The sequence below is a fragment of the Panthera pardus genome, unplaced genomic scaffold (assembly GCF_024362965.1).
Source record: "Panthera pardus isolate Hobbes unplaced genomic scaffold, ASM2436296v1 HiC_scaffold_13, whole genome shotgun sequence".
In the NCBI taxonomy this organism is placed as follows: domain Eukaryota; kingdom Metazoa; phylum Chordata; class Mammalia; order Carnivora; family Felidae; genus Panthera; species Panthera pardus.
The window spans coordinates 81,463,852-81,473,753 of record NW_026526688.1 but is presented as its reverse complement, the minus strand read 5'-3'; the positions used below and the strand labels follow the sequence as shown (position 1 = coordinate 81,473,753).

The following is a 9,902-nucleotide window of genomic DNA, read 5'->3' as shown; positions in this document are numbered from 1 at the left end:
AGTAATTATATTATCTATCCCTGAAAAAGTCGAATTCAACGTACTCTTTTGTTTCTGTAGTTTGTTGTTTCTGCTGATTTTCATTCTTGAGGATTTCCCCAGGGTACTCTGTTACTTTTGACTGTAAGCTGCTTTTTGTTCTCCTTTGGAAAATTATTTTTGAGGATTCCCATTGGCCTAAAGTAAAGATATCTTTGCCTCTGTCCGATACATAGGTACACTATCAGTTCAGAAACAGCTTAAATTCATGGCTTAAGGGGTTCGGAACCATCTCAGTGATGTGAATATGGTATGCAAGCTCCTGAAGCATCCATCTAGTTAAAACTTTCTCAGGGATGGTTTTTATTTCCCTTCCCTGCTCTGCTCAGAGCTAAGGAAGCCTTCCTGCAGAAATGGGGGTAGGTTAACCTTTGGCTCATCCTTAGACTGAGGGAATATGGTTTGAGTATCTTAGCTTTATTCTGGAAGAGTTTCCTTTTAGATCTTCACCTTGGTTAAACCCTGGGCTTTGATTTCTGTTGTCCACCCTCCCCAAGTCCACTTAAAGTGAAAGTTTGCCTAGTTTCGCAAACGCTCTAGTGCAAAAGCAACTGAAGTGCTCTGCTAACATCTCTAAGGATTCCTTCTCTATTTAGATTTTGGCCTGGAAATTCCTTACTGTCTCATCAGATCTTTGTTGCTTTTAAAAACTTGCTTTTTGTGCTATTTTAAGTTGTTCTTCCCTCCAGCTGAGAGGGTTGGCCTGAATAATGTAATCTGTCATGATTGAAAAGGTAGGTTTTATTTTACAATTTAAAAAATTATTTTCAACCTGTGTTTCTGTCCCCTTCCTCATATTTAATGTGTGTGCGTGTGTGTGTGTGTGTGTGTGTGTGTGTTTTAATTCGAAATTGCCAGGACATTTTTGTAGTACTTTTCTTCCAATGACACAACTCTTGGTCCATGTATACCTCTATTAGTTTTTATTTCATAGTTCTTTGATTTCTGTTTTTATCTTTATTTGCTTTCTTATCATTAAAAAAAAATCTAACTTATTGAGTTGAATATTTCATTTATTTTTAGGTTTTCTTTTTCAAATAATGAAAAGATTTAAATTATAAATTTGTTTTTGAGTTCAATTTTGGATGTATCCCATTCTATTATTTCACATGCTCTTTTTCTGAAGGCCTATAGTTTTTGTTTCCTTTTTCCCTTTTATTTGATCATTTATTATTGATTTTGATTGTATTTTATTATTTTTAGAGAATGTGGTCTGTTTAATTTCAGATTTTCAAAAAATTTACTGAGATTTAAAAAATTAATAAGATTTAATGGCCTAATATATTTATCAATCTTATATATATTTTTAAATTTATTTAATGTTTATTAATTTTTGAGAGAGAGACAGAGACAGAGCGCAAAAAGGGAAGGGGCAGAGAAAGAAGGAGACACAGAATCTGAAGCAGGCTCCAGGCTTTGAGCTGTCAGCACAGAGCCTTATGTGGGGCTCAAACTCACGAACTGTAAGATCATGACCTGAGCTAAAGTCGGACCCTCAACTGACTGAGCCACCCAGGCAACCCTCAATTTTATATATTTTGCAGATGCTAGTCAAAAAAAAAAAAAAAAAAAAAAAGAATATGTAGGGTCTAACATTCAAGATATACATAAACATAGATATTAATCTTTAAAATTATAGTGATATCAGAGACATTTTCTTCCTACTTGAGTTATTCGGCCATTCATTCAAATGACATAGATATAAAATAGGAATCTTTCTTAGGGGTAACATGTTTAAACCTACTCTCTTTTAAATTTGAAGGCATTTTCCTTTGCATTACTTTAGAATGCTTAATATTTTGACTAATGTACTTGAAAGAGTAAAGCGTGTGGTTATTGTATGTAAACCGATTACTTTCTCACACTCTCTAATGTAATTTCCTGTACCACTTTCAACACTGAATACATCAACTCTGTGGTCTTTCTGTGTCTTTTTGTCTCTCCAGTAAGCAACATCACAACTGTGCTTCTTCTTAATGCTTTGGACTGTTACTGTGTCAATTTTTTTCCTAATTAACCATATATATAGCGACAAATGGGCAAGAATATAATTTGTATGTAGTATTTTGACTTTAGAAAGTCTCTCTTTCTCTTTTTATTTTTTTAATCATTATAAGATTTTTTTTTTTTTGCAAAATGGCTCCTCACAGAAATTTTAAAAACAGCATCTGCAATATAAAGAAGCAGAAAAAGAAGGTGCATATAATTCCATCACTCCAAGGCAACCACTGTTAACTAGTCTTGCTTGTTTCCTTCTGTTTTTTCCAGAACTGTTTTTACATGATTCAGATCGATTTTGTATTGACTTTTCCATTATATCATGTATATTTTTCATTATTAAAATCTATCCATCAGAATTGTTTAAATGCCTTGATAGCATTCCATTATTTACTTAATATTCCCTTAATGTTATAATTTTCAATATCTTTGCATTAACAATGTTTAGATGGATTTCTTTTCTTTTTTTCTTTGTTTTTCTTAACTAATACTGTTGGACCTCTATCTTTCAGATGCATTCAAAGCACCTGAAGAGCCCCATGCCCAGAGTTTCTGATTCAGTAAGTCTGGGGTGGGGCCAAAGAACTTGCTTTTGTAACAACTTTAGGTGATGCTGATTGTCCAGTGACATTTTGAGTCACTGGAATAGCTGTAATTAACAGAATGTATACAGATTGATTTCAATAAATTTCTAAAAACAGTGCTTCTTCCTTCCACAGTAAGTTATATCATTGATATTGCAGAGGAAAAAATAGTAACACTTATCTTGATTAGAAAAAGAAATACTGATGTGTATTAAAAGGCCTCTAAAATCTTTACTCACAGGCTTTTGCTAACGTATTTGTGCTTACTGTGGAATCTTACTGGAACACTTATCCATTTGACCCTGGAGCTACATCACTATACAGCTGGTCTCTTTTTTCTTTTCTTTCTTTCTTTCTTTCTTTTTTTTTTTAAGTCACCTGCTCTCATTTAATTCATTTCCTTTGGTGTTTTCCTTCCTGTGGGAAGTCTCTGACATCTGTCCCACATACTTCTTTATGAATACAAAGGCTCATCTTTTATCTTATTTTTAACTTTTATGAGTCAGTTACTCTTACCCTTTTTATAGTTACGACCTTTTCATTCCTTATGTTTTAAAAAGACATTCTACACTGTAATTCTTGTGGTCGCTTTTTTCAAAAACAATCTTATTTTTTAACACTTTTAATTATCTTCTGTTGACTTTTATATTTAGGTCTGAGCCTAATGTCAAATACTAGCAGCACAAGGGCTTCTTACTTCATTGGCACCATCATGTGGCGAAACTGTGTATCACAGTGGAAAACCTGCCACATTATATAGAGATAACACTGGAACTGGAGAGCCCATAATAAGGTGGGGGATCTGAAACAATCCTATTACTTTAGTTAATGCACAGCAAAATGAGAGCTAATAAACACCAATGATTAATTATGAGGACACTGCAGTCGAAGAGCTCAAACCCTGGCTTTCCCATTTATTATGATATGGCAATGGTTAATCTCCTTGAGTCTCCATTTCCTCATAAGTATGGGGCTACGAGTAGCATCTATCTCACAGGAATGTCATGAGGAACAATTACTAATATGACAATAGCACAATGGCCATCAAATAGCTCAATAATATCAGTTGTGATTAGCTGTTAACAAACCATCACATTCAATTTTTTCTTTATGTTCAAATCCAGAATAGAAAGAGCACCAAAGAAGAAGACTTCCTCTGAGATTTTAGAGAATTATGCTAAAATGGTAGAATTATTTTCAGAATGATCGGAAGTAGCATGAAGTTAAAAACTGCAAAAGGTAGATATTGAAAGAACATTTGCACAAAAAATGTCTTTTCAGAAAAAAGGAAGGAAACTTCTGGTAAGGTCTTCTAAATTATTCTTACAAAGTGAAATTTGAAAGTTATCTGGTTGAATTAACCATAACTGACTGTCAAAATAAGTAATTATTGGTGGGGGGAGGTAACTTAAAATTCTTTTCAAGGGTAGAAAAAAAAACCTTTTAATATTAAACATAATTTATAGTCCTATATCCTTTTAAAGGTTATTTTTTTTAATGTCTATTTATTTATTTTGAGAAAGAGCATGAGCTGGGTAGGGACAGAGAGAGAGAGAGAGAGAGAGAGAATCCCAAGTGGGTTCCCTGTGGAGCCTGATGTAGGGCTTGATCCCACAAACCGCAAGATCATGATCTGAGCTGAAATCAAGAGTCAGATGCCTAATTGAGCTACCCAGGTGCCCCCAAAATGTATGCTCTTATAAGTCCTTAAAAGAGGTACACTTAGGATGAAATCTGGATGCTGGAAATTTTTCTATTTGAAAATGAATTTTAATTATTTCATTAGAAAAACTGGATGAAAAGTTATTTAAGATCAATGAGAATAAAGCATGTGGGATATTTGCCATGCCCTCCCCCCTACCCTTTTAAAACCATGCACACCATTAAATAGTATGGGTAATCTTGCCAGGACAAGAATCTTACATTCAGTTTCCAAAGTGTAGTTTCCCCAGATAGTTAGCATGGTTCAAAGAATTTTCGTTATGCCATTATGCAAATGCAGTCTATGTTCATTATCTTTCTACTTATTAAATTCATCAAAAGCTGTCCAGGAACAGATTTTCTGTTTTGTCAACTACACCCACAGTCTTGTTCCCAGATTTTTCATCAGTATTTTCAGACTGTGAGGGAAAGAAAGCAAAAAATGGGAATGATTTCATGAATTTTAAATATGCTGTAACTCTTGTTTCAGTGCAATACTCAAGTATATAACAGCCGTCTGTAGTTGCTCACAGCATACCCCAATCTCAGGGCACTGCCAGGTTAGCACAGTTGGTTAGAATGTGGCACTAATACATCCATAATCAATTCCTACATGATTCAGTTGGCTGTGGAGAGAAGAAAAACGTCTTTAGTGTCAACATGAACTTCTGTGGCTAGCAGTTTAGAAAGTCTATGCCTTTGATTACTGAGATTTGGGGATTTTCCAGAAATTTAGTATTGATTTCTATTCTAATTTTATTGTGGTCAGAGAACATACTTTGCACAATTTCAATCCTTACAAATTAATTGAGGCTGTTCTAAAGCCAAGAATATGATCTTTCTTGGTGTATGCTCTGGGTGCACAAATAGGAGATATATATAGGAGATCTATCTATCTATGTATCTATCTGTCTGTCTGTCTATATATACACATACATATCCATTTAGGCAATGTTTCACAGTAGTACAGTCTTCATATATCTTTCATTAAATTTATTTCTAGATATTTATAATGCTATTTTAAATGTTATATTTATTTTTAAATTTTTAAAATAATTTTTTGAAGTTTATTTATTAATTTTGAGAGAGAGAGAGAGAGAACAGGGAGAGAATGAGAGAGAATCTCAAGCACTGCCCACACAGAGCCCGATATGGGGTTCAGACTCACAAACCATGAGGTCATGACCTGAGCCGAAATCAAGAGTCGGACGCTTAACCGACTGAGCCACTCAGGCGCCCCTAAATGTTATATTTAAAAATTCATTTCCTAATTGGTGCTTGCTAATATGTAGAAATATCGATTCTTATATACTGATCTGTTATCCTGTGCTCGCTAACTTTAATTATTCGTTCCAGTAGATCTCCAAGATTTTCTACATGGACAGTAATTAATCTAAAGACAGGTAATTAATAGTTTTTCAAAATAACTTTTGGGGCACCTGGGTGGCTCAGTCAGTTAAGCGTCTGACTTCAGCTCAGGTCATGATCTCCTGGTTTGTAAGTTCGAGCCCCACATTGGGCTCTGTGCTGACAGCTCAGAGCCTGAAGCCTGTTTCAGATTCTGTGTTTTCCTCTCTCTCTGACCCTCCCCTGCTCATGCTCATGCTCTCTCTCTCTCTCTCTAATATAAACATTAAAAGAATAATTTTCTATGCAGACCTCTGTGAATAGACAGTTTTATTCTTCCTTTCTAATCTTTCCATGTTTTATAATTTTAATTTATTTTTGCCTATTGCAATATCTAAGAGGACATAAAGTTGAATAGAAGTAGTGAGAGCAGACATTCTCACCTTTTACCCAATCCTGGGATTGAATATTTCACCATTAAGCATGATAGTAGCTACAGGTCTTTCTTAGATGCTCTTTATAAAATTAAGTCAGTTCTCTTTCTATTTTTGTGAATGTTTTCAGCATAAATTGGCAATAAATTGTGTCAAATGCTTTTTCTGTGTTTATTGAAATGATCATATGATTTTTTTCCTTTTTATTAATATGGCAAGCTACCTTGTTTGATTCATTAAATGTTGAGCAAATCTCGCAGTCTACGAAAAACCCCAATTGGCCACTGTATTTTATCCTTTTTGCTGTGTTCAATGTGTTAGTATTTTATATAGGATTTTTGCAGTTTTATTTATGAGTGATATTGGTCTGTGATCTTTTTCTTCTAATGTCTTTGTCAGACATTTCTATCATGGTTATGCTGTCATTATAAAATTAGTGGGGTATTATTCTCTCCTCGTCTGTCTTCTCAAAGACTTTATATAAGATTGACAGTTTATATTCTTTAAATATTGATAGAATTCACCAGTGAAATCATCTGGGCCTGGAGTTTTCTTTTCAAAGTGTTCTTTAATTATGAATTCAAGTTCTGTAATAGATGTACAACTACTAAGATTTTTCTACTTCTTCTTTAGTCAGTTTTGGTTAAGTTTTGTTTTTCCAAGAATTTATCAATTTCTTCTAAGTTATCGAATTCTATTAAGCTAAATTTGTAATATTCTCCTTTGATGGTTTTAATTAGAATTTTCCAGCCTCATTGCTGTTGCTATTTGGGGCCAGAAAATTGACATGGGGAATTCTGTGCATAGCGGCAGCCCTGGCTTCTATATATTATATGCTGGTAGCAGCCTCCCCCATTGTGAGAACCAAAAATGTCTCTAGGGGACAAAACATCTCCAGCTGAGAACCAGGGTTTTAATGTCTGTAGGATCTTTAGTGATCTTCCATTTTAGATACTGGTAATTTGTCTCCATTTTTAAATTAGTTTTGTTAAGGGCTGTGTAGGGTGTACAAAAGCAGGCTTTGCCCCAAATTTGGCCTGTGGACCATTTCACTGACCTTGACTTAGAGCACTGATTACTCTTTTTTCATAAAGTAATAAAAAAGGTATACATTTTTCCTCTAAGAATACTTTATCTGTATTCCATACCTTTTGACATGCTGTGTTGTGTTGATGGATATTAGCCAAATAATGGCTATGGAGAGTTATTTATCTATGAAGATAACATATGATCATTATTGTTATTCGAAAAAAATTGCTTACAAATGGACTTTTGGTTCTGTGAGAGACAAGCAATGAAGAACAATTAATATAACGATATAATAAAATTTAGTCACATAAATTAAATACACTCTCCCAAGTAGTTGATAAATTGATATAAATTCCTACCATCTGGTGACAATAGCCTTCTTGCTCTTGCAGCTAGGGGAAGCTGCAGTCTGCACCACCCAGAACATCTATTAGGACAAGAAGAATATAATAATTTTACCACACCTTATCGAATATTGATTTGCTGCCACCTGCTGGGAGGCAGGAGTTTCCAGTGTCCTTAAAGGGCAAGAATGATGACCTTAGAAGCTGTAAAACTTTGCCTATCTCATAAAATGAAGCATAATATAGGAACTTTTGGGCCTGAAAAAAATCAATAATTTTATTTTTATTTTAGTCTATTTTAGAAATCAGTAATTTTGAATACATTAACTGTGTATAAAGAAAATATGATCTGTATACAAAAATGGGAGTGCACTCTTTTCCATCTAAGAGAAATTAGATGGTACATTTGCATTTACCATGAAATGATGTACAATAAAGTTCCTTAAAATGGTGAGTTCCTCAAGTACTGATTGTATATTTATGTAACAGTAATTAACCTCTTGACTGGTGCTAATGGAGAAACTTCAGAGCTGAAGAACCACAACTAAATGAAGATTAGTAAAAAAACAATACTAAATCTAATGATAACGATGCTTATGATGGGTAGAAATATAGCCTATCAAAGATGTCCATACTCTGATTCCCAGTGCCCAGAGAGTGGAGCTGTGAGCCCAGAGAGCAGAACCAAACAAGAACCACAGATCAGTGCTTGGCTTGAAACTTAATGGGGACTGCCTGATTGGTCTTTGAAATTATTTGGGTCTGGTGACTCCTTTTTTTCTTCCATTTTCTCCCTTTTTGATTGGGAATGGCTGCAACTGCTCTCCTGAGCCTCCTCTTCCATTGCATTTTGAGAGCAGACATCTGGTTTTCTAGTTTCACAGGTCTATAGATGGAAAGGGATTTTGCCAGGGATGGGATTATACTTAGAGCCTCACCTATACATAATTTAGATGTGGTTTGGGATTTTTGAAATTCAGATGAAATGCTGCAATGTGTTGAGACTTTGGGGAGACTTAGGGAGGGGGTGAATAGATTTTGCATGTGAACAGACCTGAATCTTTGGGGATTAGAGGATGGCCTGTGGGAGGAAGAATGCCTCTCTCATAGATGTTCACACCCTGATTACCAGAGTCTGTGAATATTACAAGGATAAAAGGATTTTTGCAGATGTGATTAAGGTTAAGAACCCTGAGATGGAGAGATTATCCTGGATTACCTGGATGGGTCCAATTTAATCACAAGATCCTTAAAAGTAGAGACTTTTTGACCAATGTTAATGACTTTGAAGACAGAAAGGGACCACAAGCCAAGGAATGTAAGCGGCCTCTAGAATCAGGAAAAGGCAAAGCAACAGATCTTTCCTTAGAGAGGATTCTCTCCAGAAAGGAATTCAGTTAAGCTGATATCTTGATTTTACCCCAGTGAGACTTGTGTTGGACTTCAGATTTACAGAACTGTAAGAAAATAAATCTGCCTTTTTTTAAACCACTAAGTTTATGGTAATTTCTTATCACAGCAAGAGAAAATGAATATGAACAGCTAGGGGTTACTATGTTCTGCTTCCTGGGTAACTCTCTCTAAAAAGGAAGCTAAAACACCTCTGAAAGCATATTACATAATCTGGCCTTGGCTACCTCTCTGACCTCATCTCCTACAACTCCTCCTGTTTTTTATCATTCACTCTGTTCTCCTTACTATTCTCGAAACATGGTAAGCCCACTGCCCTTTCTCAAACCCCACTTTCCTTAGCTCCGCGTAACCCACTCCTTCACTTCCTTCAGGTCTCTGCTCCAATGTCATCTTCTCAGTGAGGTCTTCATTGTTGACCCTATATAAGTAGTATGTGCCCCACCCTTACCTGGTATCCCCAAATCTCTGACCCTAGTTTATTATTCTACATAGTCCTTATCATTTGATACATATTTGCTCATTTACTGTTTGTTTTTGTTTTTCTGTCCACAGTATTTGTTAGTTGTTTATCAAGAGAAACTACTCCATAACCCAATATTCAGGAACACAGGTCAGTGACAAACTTCCACGGAACTCAACCCAAAGAAATTCTTTACATTCCAAATCACTTTGCACTCAGAAAGATACCAGGCCTCCTCATCATCTCAAAATCTTTCATGTAATCCTAATTTCTGTAGAAATCTGCATATGCCTTCTTTCTTGGTTTGGCCACAGCAAATTTACAGAAAGCTGCAACCCCCAGGGATACAACAAATGCTTCAACAATATGAAACTGCAGACACTTGGGACACAAGGCCTTGCACCTGAGGTTTTGTCAAAGCACTGGAAGTCATGGCAGCTCTTCTCCTCAACACTAACCTCAAACTCAATGTTCTTTCTCGCTCCCCAAATGTACTGCTGTATGTGGCAGGAGCTTTATCTATACATTATTTTTTTTTTTTTAATTTTTTTTT

The 9,902-nt window shown here is 35.2% G+C and overlaps 1 long non-coding RNA gene across 1 annotated transcript; it reads left to right on the top strand.

Annotated features, from left to right (window-relative positions):
• The first annotated feature begins 338 nt into the window (after window positions 1–338).
• LOC109247082 (uncharacterized) lies at window positions 339–7,930 on the top strand. The gene is made up of 3 exons (XR_002071558.2): window positions 339–773; window positions 2,550–2,597; window positions 7,525–7,930. It is a non-coding gene; the product is annotated as an uncharacterized LOC109247082 (long non-coding RNA).
• Window positions 7,931–9,902: the final 1,972 nt, after the last annotated feature.